Source organism: Narcine bancroftii, chromosome 2 (genome assembly GCF_036971445.1).
Source record: "Narcine bancroftii isolate sNarBan1 chromosome 2, sNarBan1.hap1, whole genome shotgun sequence".
NCBI classification, from domain to species: Eukaryota; Metazoa; Chordata; class Chondrichthyes; order Torpediniformes; family Narcinidae; genus Narcine; species Narcine bancroftii.
The window spans coordinates 257,226,915-257,239,755 of NC_091470.1; the positions used below are offsets into that span (position 1 = coordinate 257,226,915).

Consider the following 12,841-nt stretch of genomic DNA (forward strand, 5'->3'; position numbering starts at 1 on the left):
ATGAGTCAGTGTGCAGAGAGGAGTGAATCAGTGACTAGGAGACATCCTGTACAGCAAGGAGTCAAATGGAAAAGGGGAGTACATTTCATGGTCTGTCCCAGTCTCAAGATGCAGTGCAAGGCAAGAGGATCCCCACTCAAATGCTGTGGTATTTTCTTGCTCTCCTTATGGTCCCATGGGTTTTCCCCTTGGTTCTCCAGTTTCTTGTCTCATCCGAAAGGTTGGCCAATGTAAATTATGTCCCAACCCCCTCCCCAGCAATGTTGCCAGCAGAATCAATGGGAGAAACGGATTGATAGGCAATTGCAAGAGAAGTGAGGGAGGTCAGAACAGGTCTATCACAGGCTCCAATCTTCCATCTAATGAAAACATCAAGAAGGCAGCCAACATCATAAAGGACCCCCATCACAACCTCTTCTTACTGCTCTCTTTGGGCAGAAGGATCACCAGCATCTCCAAGCTCAAGAACTGTTTATTTGAAAAAGCTATATTTTTTCCCTAAAATAGTCTTTATTCACCATAAATTAATTACAAAAAAGAAAAAAAAATTCATTCAAAGTCTTTTCACACAGAGTGTGTCAATCATATCTATACATTTCTTCTCTGAATACATCATCGCCATCCCCTGTGGCACCTTCTCACTTCTCCCCACTCTGTTGCTTGAGGGCCTTCCCGTCAGTCTGAGCCCCTCAATGCCCGGCAATGGGAGGACTCTAGTCTCTGGTCCTTCCCCATAGTGCTCTCATATTGGTTGCACCAAGCCTCCATGAATCTTCAGTATGTACTTCTGCAGCCTTGAATATGCCAGCCAGCAGCATTCCCAGACTGACATCATGCCTGACACTGCGGCCTCAAGAACAGCCCATAGATCATGCTGTTGCTGGGGAAGAACTGTGACAAGGACCCCTGCATCCTTCTCCACACACTCTAAGCTAAACTGCATTCAGCAAAGAGGTGGGCGACTGTCTCCAGTGGACCACAGTCATCTTGAGGGCAATGTGCGTAGTGAGTGATGTTTTGGTTGTACAGGAAGGATCCGACTGGAAGGGCTCATCAGGCCAAGTCCTGGTGCTTGTTTGTGAGCCCTGGCAATGAGGCATTCTGTCAGATGATCTGGAAGGGCTGCACAGGGAACCATCCCACTGAGTCCATCAAGTTTTCATCTCTCAATTTCTGCAGGTCTTTCGGTGGTGACCTTGTGGACAAAAGCATTGGTCTAGAAAATCTTTTCCATGAAGGATAGGTGGTGTGGCAAAGTCCAGTTGATTGGGACATTGCGCAGCCACAGGACCAGGTCTATCCTTCTCAACACCTGGGACAGGTAGAACATAGCGGCACATGGTGTCTTTGTACTTTAGTTCCATGCACGGCCTGATGCAGCCACATGAGAAGGTGGTCATCAGGGTGAGGGACATGTTGGGTACGCCCTTGCCCCAATTGACTAGTGACTTACATGGCAACCTGTCGGACCCTCTCTATCTTGGATCGCCATATGATCTGGGAAAATAGCTGTGACTGTGAGGGTGGAGGTGCAGAGGATGGGTCACACCTGCACCATGTACAGCAGTTATCAAGAGGGACTGCCACACTGACAGACCCAATTCCTGGTGGACTTTGCCCCAACCAATTCTTCTTGCATGCCTCGACCACTCCAAACCAGGTCCTCAACACCTTCAGGTAATTAGATCTGACTGTGAAGGAATGGTAGACCAGACAGACCAGTTATCAAAGAGCATTGCCTTGCTTTTGTTCCGGTTTACCATGGCACCCGATGCTGACTAAAACTGGCCGCAGATGCTGATCAATCTGCGCACCGATCATGTGTCTAAACAAAAGACAGCAATGTCATCCATGCACAAGGAGCTGTTGACCTGAATGGCTTCACTGAATGGCAAAGTCAGTCCTCCCTGAAAAGCTATCAGATTCTTGAAAGCCCCCTTATTACACTAATCAGGGACTGATCTGGCACCACAAAATGACTGGCTGCACCATTGCAAGTTACTTTAAAGCATTAGGATCACTGTGAATATCTGTTAGCTTTCTTATGTACTTATTGCTTATTTTAAATTAATTCAATTAGTTTACTATTATAGTTGATAATTCCCTGTCCAGCTGCAGCAATTAAAAACGTCAGTGCATATGTACATTGCCCAATGTGCAAGACAATAAGCTCATCAATTGATATTATCAAGAGGTTGCAGGAGATGAAAGGAGGATGGGGATGATGGGATTGCTCTGTGTGCAGACATGAACTCAGTTAGACCTAAAGGAGCAGAAGTCGGCCACTTCGTCCCTTCAGCCTGCTGTCCCATTCATCGATCATAGCCTCAGCACAATTTTCTGCTCTTTTCCCACATCCCTTGGTTCATTTCCTATCCAGGAATTAATAGATCATTGTTTTAACTTAATTCAATGATGAGTCAAGAACAACCCCTTCAGGGCAGGGAGTGTTAAGGATTGACTGCCCTTTCTCCTCATCTCATTATTAAATAGCTGCTACTGTGAATCTGACTCTGTATTCAGTGCTCTAACCCAAGAAAAATTTTGGTCATGTTCGTAGAGGTCTTCCCTCACTTTTCTATACCTCCCAACCTCTCAGTCGAGACAAGATGAGAAAGAGCTGTGATGGCAAATTCTATGGGAAACTCTCAAAAAGTAATTGGGCTGAAATTCATGAAAAATTAAAGCTTGGGGTGCTGTGGTAGAAGAGTGGAATATGTGCAGAGGGACACAATGAGGCTTGGTGCAGCAAATACGAGAAATTTGTGGGGAAGGACCACAGTCAAGAGTCTTTCCGTTACCGGGCATCGAGGGGCTGAGACCGGAGGGAAGCCCTTCAAACAACAGAGTGGGAGTAACAATGGAGTGGCAGGAGTGGCAACAGTGGTACGTAGCCAATCAGAGGATTAATGTAACAATGAACAGTAAGAGAGTGTATGAATATAAACCATATAAACCATATAACAATTACAGCACAGAAACAGGCCAATTTAGCCCTTCTAGTCCGCACTGATTCAAGTACCCTCCTCTAATCCCACCTACCAGCACTCTGCCCATTTCCCTCCATCCCCCTCCCATCCATATACTTATCCAACTCTTTCTTAAATGACAAAATTGACCCTGCCTCCACCACCTTTCCCGAAAGCCCATTCCACACAGTAACCACTCTCTGAGTAAAGAAGTTCCCCCCTCATGTTACTCCTAAACCTTTGCCCGTTAACTCTCAACCCATGACCTCTTGTATCCATCTCTCCTACTCGCAATGGGAAAAGCCTTTCCACATCAACCCTATCTATCCCTCTCATTACCTTAAACACCTCTATCAAATCCCCTCTCAGCCTTCTACATTCCAAGGAATAAAGACCTAATTTGCTCAATCTTTCCTTGTATTCCAGGTGCTGAAACCCAGGCAACATTTTTGTAAATTTTCTCTGCACTCTCTCTATCTTGTTAATATCCTTCCTATAAATCGGTGACCAGAACTGCACACAGTACTCTAAATTTGGCCTCACCAATGCCTTGTACAGTTTCATCATTACTTCCCAACTCCTATATTCTATGCACTGATTTATATAGGCAAACGTACTAAAGGCCTCCTTCACCACCCTATCCACATGCACTCCTACCTTCAGGGAACAATGCACCGTTATTCCTAGATCCTTCTGCTCCACTGCATTCTTCAATGCCCTCCCATTTACCACAAGTCTTGCTTTGATTATTCTTTCCAAAATGAAGCACCTCACACCTATCAGCATTAAATTCCATCTGCCATCTTTCTGCCCACTCCTCTAAGCAGTTTAAATCCCTCTGCTATCTTTGAAAACCCTCTTCATCATCCACAATTCCCCCTATTTTAGTATCATCTGCATGTTTACTAATCCAATTTACAGGATGGGAAAGGGTTTTGCTGGATTTTCATTTGTGTATAGTTTGATTTTGGGTGAATGGCCTCCTCCTTTGTTCTGTGATGCTGTGGCTTTGTAATACCATCCAGTAAGCCTGACAGTTCCCTGTTAAAAGCTGTTTTGACAATAAGAATGCATGGTAGCTTGGACTCTGCTTTTTTTTTTAATTTTTTATTTTTCACACCATAAATCACATTAGCCATGATATACACTTTTTCTTTTTCACACATATACAGTGACTTTTTCTTCCCCCCCCCCCCCTCCCTTCTCCCAAGCCACCCCCCCACCCCCCCCTCTCATCCATTTTAGGTATACAATCTAGGTTGCATTAAACCAGTCAGACAATGTTGTCATTCAACAAAAATACACCAGAAATTCTACTGAGTCCATTCTTTTCTTTTCTTCTCCTTCCATCAACTTAGGTAATGTTTGTTCCCGGTAGGTTTTCGCTATTGTATTTAATGTAAGGCTCCCATACTTGTTCGAATATTTCAATATTATTTCTTAAACTATATGTTATTTTTTCTAATGGAATACATTTATTCATTTCTATATACCATGTTTATGCTCCAAATGTTGAGGATACAGCTTTTATTGTAGATGTGTCTTTATTACTTGGACAAGCAAATTCTAATCTGATGATTGGGGGAGATTTAAATGTGGTATTGGAGCCTCTATTGGACAAGTATCCAAGAGTAATTAAGAAATCTAAGATGGCAGTACAAGTGACTAACATGGCGACAGATTTGAATTTAGTTGATATCTGGTGAAGACTTAACCCTACAGAGAAAGATTTTTCTTTTTATTCTTCACGTCATAATTCCTTTTCAAGAATTGATTATTTTTTAATTTCAACACATTTGCAGGATAAGGTTATATCTGTGGATTATAAGGCAAGGTTGGTCTCAGATCATTCATTATTATTATTAGAATATCAGAGTTCACAAGACGTTCAAAGAACCCCAAGATGGAGATTTAATACTATGTTATTACAAAATCCAGAATTTATTAGTTATTTAAAAAAACAAATTGAGGATTTTATTAGTAATAATGTTAACTCTGTTTCTAGTCATTTTGTTTTATGGGACGCAATGAAAGCCTTTTTACGAGGTCAAATTATTAGTTATGCATCTAAAGTAAATAAAGAGAGAATTAGAGAGATTGAAGATTTAGAGAAAAAGATAACTGTTAGTGAAAAAGAATTTCAAAAAAATGCTACTGAAATGCAAAAGAACCAGTTAACTAATTTAAAATTAAAGTATAATGAATTACAAACATATCGATTTGAATGTTTAATGAATCAAACTAAACATAAGTTTTATGAATGGGGCGAGAAAGCTCATAAAGTTTTATCATGGCAGTTAAAAAAAGAACAATTATCCAGGATTATACCAGTAATTAGAAAAAAATCGGGTATTACTTTTAGACAAAAAGAAATTAATGAGGAATTTTGCAATTTTTATTAAAAAAAAAGAATGCATGGTAGCAAGGTGAGTAGAGCAGTTGCCTCATCTTCCAGCTGCCCAGGTTTGATGTTGACCCCAGGGGCTGTCTTTGTGAGGTTTGCAGGTTCAATCCCACTATCTGTATGGGATTTGCAAGTTTGATCCTGCTGTATGTGTGGCGTTTTCAAGTTCAACTCTGCTGTCCGTGTGGGGTTTGCTGGTTCAATCCAACTGTTTGTGTGAGGTTTGCAGGTTCAATCCCGCTGTCTGTGTGGGGTTTGCAGGTTCGATCCTGCTGTCTGCATAGGGTTTGGAGGTTCCATCCCACAGTCTGTGTGAGGTTTGCATGTTCAATCCTGACCTCATGCACTCTCTGTGTGGTTTTATGATTCGTTCCTACGAATGAGGGGGTTTCCTCTGGGTGCCCCTGCTTCCTTTCATATCCAAATGATGTGCTGGGTGGGCAGATTTCCCCCAAGTATGTAGTCAAGTGGTACAATCTGGGGGGAGGTGACGGGAATGTGGGGAGAATAAAATGGGATTCATGTCGGATGAGTGGTCAACAGTTGGCATGGATTCAAAGGGCCAAAGGGTCTGTTTCTGAGCATGTGCCTCTTGCAAAAAGAGAGGATAACATAAGAACTCACTTCAACCTCACTGAGAATTCTAGAATAGTCTTCTGAAGACAGAAAACGGCAGAAGCTGGAATCTGAAACCAAATACAATCTGCAGTGCACAAAAATGCTGGAGAAACTCAGCAGGTCACCCAGTGTCTGGGTGCTTCCTCAGGAATCTGGACCAGCAGGTGATGGCTGAATAGAAAGGTTTGACAAAAACAAAATCATCTGCAGCCAAACACAATCTGCTGGAGGAACTTAGTGGCTTGAGGAGTGGGAGAAAAAGGATGGTTGATGTTTCAAGACGAACCTCTACATTGGGACTAAGGGGCTGGATAAAGAGTTGAGGCATTGAAAGAGAAGTTACTAAGGGTTACACTGCTTCTGTACTAATGGCCACCGTCCTGACGAGGATCCCGGCCTGAAACATCGCCCATTCTTTTTCTCCCTGAGTACATGCTGAGTTTCTCCAGCAGACTGCTTTGAGCATGCAACTATGGGTGAGAGTCTCAAATTGAATTTGAGACTGCAATGCCTTGCATTTGAGGCATTAGTCCATCACCTTCCTTAATTTAAGCACTACAGATGATAAAGATCCCTGGTAAGGAAGATAAGGTTTCCATTCAATCAACATCATCCAAACAAATAACTCTCTCTGGTGTCTCATTTGCTGTGTGTGGCAGCTTGCTATGTGTGATGTGGTTGTTGTGTTTGTATATTACAATAATAACTAGACATGAAAAGTATTTAAATGCCTCTTGGCACTGGTGAGCTGTGCTGCAGATAGCAGAGAATGATTAGTCATCATAAGCTACTTAAACCACATTGAAAGCTGTCTAACTTTGGAAGTGAATTGATAGCAGACTGAGAAATACCTGTCTCTGGGTATCACCACTGATCATTGTGAACAATAGAGAAACACAAAAGCAATCTTGAGTAGACCTCAGCAAATCAGACAGCGCCCCTGGGGAGAAATTGTCAGTTAACAATTTCAACTCAAAACCCTTTATCAAGACTGATAATGGTTGATGTAACTTATGGACCCCCCCCCCCCCCACCCCCGGAACTTCCTCCCTCCTCTCCTTCCTCCTCCTTTCCCCCTCCCCCTCCCATCTCTCTTTTCAGGGGCCTGCCGGTTTTTGCTCATACCTCAATGAAGGGCTCAGACCTGAAACATTGGTTACCCTTTACTTCCATTAGATGCCGCGTGACTGCTGAGTTTCTCCTGCACCTTTGCGTACTGCACTCAAGCCCAGCATCTGTAGACGTTGAACTCCAGGAGGAGGGAGGAAGGGGCAGGGGAAAGGAGCACTGGGTGTTTGATGGATCTCGGGGGGGGGGGGGGGGGGGGTTGATGAATCTGCATTTCTCTGTGATTCTCAGAAAGCTTTTAGACTTACCTCGAGGTCCATGCTAATTTGGCTCACTTTAAAATCAGTCTTGTTCATCAAGGCAATGGATGTGGTGATGGGACAGGTATAACACAAGGCCCAGTCCTTTGCACATCAATGCCAACAAATATTGAATGTAATCCAGCACTTGCTGCCTTAAGAATTTTACAGGAGCAGGGTGAATTGTCAATGGGACCCATCTGGACTCAGTTTGGGAATCTCAAGGCCTTTTCATGCAGAGAAAAATCATGACTGTATAGACTATGTCGGGAGACTTATCTCTATTAATGCACCCTGGCTGGTTCCAAGGCGCTGATTGCAATCCTTCTCAGAGAAGGATCATCAACGGAACACTATGCTCTACCACCTCACATGAATGTACAGCTGATGCAAGTGGCTGGCTAGGGGCAGGCTGATGATGTCGTGATAACGCCGTCAGCCAGTGACCCATCTCCCCTCTCTCCCACCCATTCACCCCTCCCTTCATGACCCCCTTAGGGCAGAGAGGCCAACAGGAGCCATCAGGCTGTGGGCGGGGGGGGTGGCGGGAGCCATCAGGTCGGGGGCTGTCAGGACAGGGGAGGCCAGCAAGAGTTGTCAGGGCAAAGGCTGTCAGGGCAGGGGTGGTTGGCAGGACCTGTCAGGGTGAGGGCCAGTTGGTTTGAACTATGACAGCCCTGCCTGCTGCTCCGACACCTCACCAGGCCGCTTTGGCCTTTGAGACCGCTCATCAGTGACTCAAAACCCCACACAACTGGAACTATTCTGGGAAACACAGAGCAGCTCCAGCTGCGTGGGAGATTATGGATCAGGAAGACGGACATTGCTGTGCTGCATATTTATGACAGGTGGCACTACAGCACCAGTCGCCCAGCCTCCATCGACTTCGAAGGGCGCTACCAGGCACCACTCAACATGAATGCAACGCAGGAGCAGCCTTTTAGGTTTTATGTTTTCCCTCTGCACTTATAGCTGGCCTCCAGGTGGAAGCCTGGCAGGAAAGGGCCTTCACCTTCTTCCTCCTCTTCACTATGTTCCTGATTCACAAGAAACTGGAGCACTGTCTTCAAGTTGTACATAAACAGGAATAGCGGTTGCAATAATATTTCCAGAGAACCTACCTGCCTGAAACTTGTATCTGTACAAGTTCAAGCTCAGCCTTATTAGCATCTGACTGTACATCTTTTTTTTTCTGGCTATCCATCCCGTAGGATGATGATGGTTTCTTTCAATCAGTTTGTGGCATTTGATGATACCCCACACCTCAGAAAGAACAGTGTGTATGTGAATGGATTTTAGGGGAGTAGGGGGTTGCATGGGTCCAGACCCACCCTCTCGGCATCCCCTCCCAGATCTAGTGGCATGGTGAGGTCCAAGACAGCTGGGGGAAGTTCTGTTGCAGTTAATGGCCAGACCAAGCTTCATTGCAAGGGATGCCCTTTCCACGGCATGTGCTTGCTAGTTGGCTGTTAACCCAGCAAAGGGTTCGTCTGCCCTTTGACAAGTCTTATTTCTCATCCTGCAGGATGTCTAATCACCCTCCACACCAGGCAAGCCTGGTGGGGAAGTCGGTTTAGTTGCCAACTATCTGCCATGCGACAGGTAGTACTGGGTTACGTGGTACCAGTAGCACTCAGACCAGTGACCTGATATTACATATACAATATGATGAAACAGTTATGTATTTTTACATATAAATAATGTAATTTTTCCATTGTCAGTTTTCACACTTACCTTCTGGAGTGACCATTCAGACAGAACTACCTGTGCACGATATCACGGCATGTTTAGACTAAATACCTGATGTGCAGCACTTTTGTTGGCTGGATGTAGGTCGATGTCACCCATTATGTCGTATTCATTAGCCCATTGCTGCTAACCTACAGTTCAGTTCAGACTGCAGGTGGTCCCCAATAATGTCTAGGGGTGCCGCAGGAAAAATTTTGGAATGGAAATGAATCAGTCATTTCCATTCTGATCTTTTTACACAGACTGCGTTCCGGGAATTTAGAAATAATTTCCCAGAACACAGCGGCTGTGTTAAAAAACATGTGTTTCTTCTACATGTTCACACTGTGACAGAGTATATAGATATGTTTTTGGGAGATAAATTGGGGAAGGTTTGTTTGAGTAGGTCACATACAAACACTTTAAAACAGATCTTATTTAAAATGCTAATGTTATATATAGTGGCTTCTCGTAGCTTTTGCAAGAACTTTGAAAAGTGCTCAAGAGATTTTACTAATGGATTGTTGTTTACTAAAGGCAACAGATGAAAGAGAATGCTGGAGCCACTGCTGTCTGAAGGAGAACTTGCTTTTGTAAGAGGGTCATGTGGTTTTGAAAGCAGAGAGAGTCAAACAGGCTTTCTCTCAGAGAGAGAGAGAGAGAGAGAGAGAGAGAGACACACACACAGATCACTTGACAGTGTTACAGCCAGCAGAAGTAGCTGGGACTGGAGCAGGACAAGCTGGCAAGCCCGACTGGAAGGCGGCCTGGTCAAAGCCCTTGTGGTTCATGCAAGAGGCTGTCTAATGTTTCATTTGAATAAGGAACTCTGTAATAACCTGAAAGAAAGAGATTATCATCTGGAAAACTCTGACGGGGCAAGTTTCAACAGCAAGACTTTGAGGTAACTGATGAAAGTACATCAGTTGTGAATGTCCTGAAACAACAAATCTCTCTCTGAAAACCGACAAGAACCTTCCTGAGCAGTAACCATTTACCTTTTGAAAACCAAAGCCTGGTGAACTTTATAAATGTTTAATTCTAAGCACAGTATATGAATTGCCTGCAACCAGTGAATTTGGAGGAATGAGAAGTGAGATTGGACTGTGAACCAAAGAACTTTTCTGAACTTACACAAACATTACGCACATGTGCGCTTAGAATTCAAAGGGGGTTAAGTTAGATTAAGTAAATCAATAGTGATAAGTTAAAGTTTGATTCTATTTTCATGTTTAAAGATAATTAAAAGCAACTTTTGTTTAAGTAACCATTTGTCTTGATGAATATCTATTGCTGCTGGGTTTTGGCTTGTAACAACACACATACACAAACAACACATATATTATAAAGATATAACATAAAATAAATATATATCAAAAGAGGGGAAGGGTGGGAGAGGGGAAGGGGAGAGAGAGGAGAAGGAGGTGAGAGGGGTATTCATTTCATTTGTAAGAGACCTAAGGTTACAGAATACCATTCATCAATCTCACAGTCTGTGGGAAGAAGCTACTTCCCAACCTAGAAGTCCTGATTTTGATGCTCCTGTACTTCCTTCCTGATGGTATTAGGTCAAAAATTCAGTGTGATGGATGATAGGGGGTCACAACTCTCACCTGACACTGGGCTTGTAGCAGCCAGAGCTTCCAAATGTAAGAAGGGGCAATGGCAAAATGGAAGATGTCAGAAGGGAAACACAAGGTGGTTGAATCTTGAGCAAGGAAAGTGGAGCTGTAGGAACACATCAGGTCAAACAGCATGCATGGATAGAAATGGTCAGTCAACGTTTCAGGTTGGATGCCTGATCGAGGATAGGATGGGAGGGGGATGTATCGTGTTGAAAAGGGGAAGGAAGGGGAAAGGGGTCGAGGAGATAGTCACTATGAAGGTGGGAGAGGTGGAGAGACAGGTTTAAGCGGGAGAGGTCTTTGGGAGGGGAGTGAGTTGGTGTTAACTTTAATCAAATATAAAGAAGTGTATGACAAATAATGCGAGTACAAGCAAGTACTTGGAGCAGTTAAAGGACAAATGCAAAAGGGGGAACTGGATCGGGGATGATGGTGACCTGAAATTGGAAACTTCAGTATCCACACCATTAGGTTTTGGAATACCCAGAAGGAATATGATGTGTTGATCCTCGAGTTTGCGTTTGGCTTCACTCTGGCAAAGGTTGAGGCCTGTGTGGGAATGGGAGGAGGGGTACTGAAAACTTCAGCATGAACTCACAGACAAAGCACAGGTGGTCAGTGCAGTGGTTGCCCACTCTGTGTTTGGTCTCATCAATGAAAGGGAGGGCACCGATCAGATTGGATGGTGTCCCTGAATCAGAGGGTTGTGGGTTCATTCCTGGTGTGGGAACAAGTGTCCACAGTTCGAGGCTTCTAATACCAGCATTGGCAGGGATGGGCTGCGATGTGGAGGGGGTCCAGAGACCTGCGCTATTGGATCCACTGCCCACAAAGTGGGCAAAATAGCCACAGGTATTCTGAGTCAGAATAACTTCTACTCTCTCTATAGAAGCTGCCTAACCTATCAGGTATTTTGTGATTTTATTATCCATATTATCGCTGTAAGAAACCCTCACACTCCTGGGCAGGGCATAAATGAGGCATGCGAGGGAACACTCTTCCACTTACATGGAGGAGCACAGCTTCAACAACCCTCCCCCCCAAGTTTGGCACTCTCCGGAACAAAGTAACCTAGCTGGCGAAGGACTCAGGCCCAAAACATTGGTTAACATTTACTTCCTATGGATGCTGTGTGACTTGCAGTGTTTCTCCAGCATGTTTGCACTTGACTCCAGCAACTGCAAGCTTTTTTGTTCAATTTACTTGATCAGTAGCCATTCCACCACCCTGGACACTCATTAACTCTGCCATCGGGACACCCTGGCTATCCCCATCATCTTTTCCAGTTGTTAGCTGAATAACTGATAACAATGAGTCAGAATACAGGATGGAGATTGGGAATCTGGTCGGGTGGGGCCAGAACAACCGTCTTGTCCTCAACGCCAACAAGACCAAGGATCGTATTGCTGATTTTAGGGAGGAGAGGACAAGGGACCATGCACCTGTCTGCATTGTTGGAACAGAGGTGGAGAGGGTTAGTTCCTGGGAGACTGTATTTCAGATTTCTCCTGGAGCCAGCATATCAAGACAACCATGAAGAGACCACACCAATGCCTATACTTTCAAAGAAGTCTTTTTTTTTGTTTCTTTTTTAAAATTATGGAACACTTCACGAATTTGCGTGTCATCCTTGCACAGGTGCCATGCTAATATTCTCTGTATTGTTCCAATTTTAGTATATGTGTTGCCGAAGCGAGCACACTTTCAAAGAAGTCTGAGGTGGTTTGGCATGTCACTGAATACTCTATCAAACGTCTACAGGTGCATTGTGGAAAGTACACTGACTGGTTGCATCGTAGCCTGGTTTGGGAATTTAACAGCCCTGGAATGAAGAAGGATGCAAAAGGTAGAATGCAATAACATCTGGATAGAAATTGTTCCATCAGGCAGACACAGCATGGATTCAGGAAGGGCAGGTCATGTTTAACAAACTTACAGAAGTTTTTTGAGTATTTAACAAGTGTAGTGGATAGAACAGGTGGATGTTGTATACATGGATTTTCAGAAGGCGTTTGATAAGGTGTGTGAAATATCCATTGTTATGATACAGATGCAGGGAGTTGGAAGTACTGTATTTTTGTGGACAGAGGATTAGTTAACCAATAGAAGGTAGAGGGTTGGGAAAAAAGG

The 12,841-nt window shown here is 43.9% G+C and overlaps 1 non-coding gene across 1 annotated transcript; it reads right to left on the reverse strand.

Moving 5' to 3' along the window:
* Positions 1 to 12,304: 12,304 nt before the first annotated feature.
* LOC138755966 (U6 spliceosomal RNA) lies at positions 12,305 to 12,411 on the reverse strand. The gene has a single exon (XR_011352662.1). It is a non-coding gene; the product is annotated as a U6 spliceosomal RNA (small nuclear RNA).
* Positions 12,412 to 12,841: the final 430 nt, after the last annotated feature.